This window comes from Branchiostoma belcheri, unplaced genomic scaffold, assembly GCF_001625305.1.
Source record: "Branchiostoma belcheri isolate BF01 breed outbred unplaced genomic scaffold, Haploidv18h27 scaffold328, whole genome shotgun sequence".
Classification (NCBI taxonomy): Eukaryota; Metazoa; Chordata; class Leptocardii; order Amphioxiformes; family Branchiostomatidae; genus Branchiostoma; species Branchiostoma belcheri.
The window spans coordinates 47,720-47,952 of record NW_017803941.1 but is presented as its reverse complement, the minus strand read 5'-3'; positions in this window follow the sequence as shown (position 1 = coordinate 47,952).

The following is a 233-nucleotide window of genomic DNA, read 5'->3' as shown; positions in this document are numbered from 1 at the left end:
ATAAGGGCTGCCCCTGTCATTGATGTGTAGGACGACCCCTGATGTGTAGGACGACCCTACACATTTTGAAGCAGATCAAGGAACCCAGGGGAATCCCACCAAAACTTCGAAGTCAGGGTCAGGCACGTCGTAGTCTATGCTTATTCAGAAACAGATTACAAGACCAGAGATAGGATAGCTTGGCAAACCTTTATCGATAGATAGTGACCTTGCAGCAAATGTAAGTAGCTTCT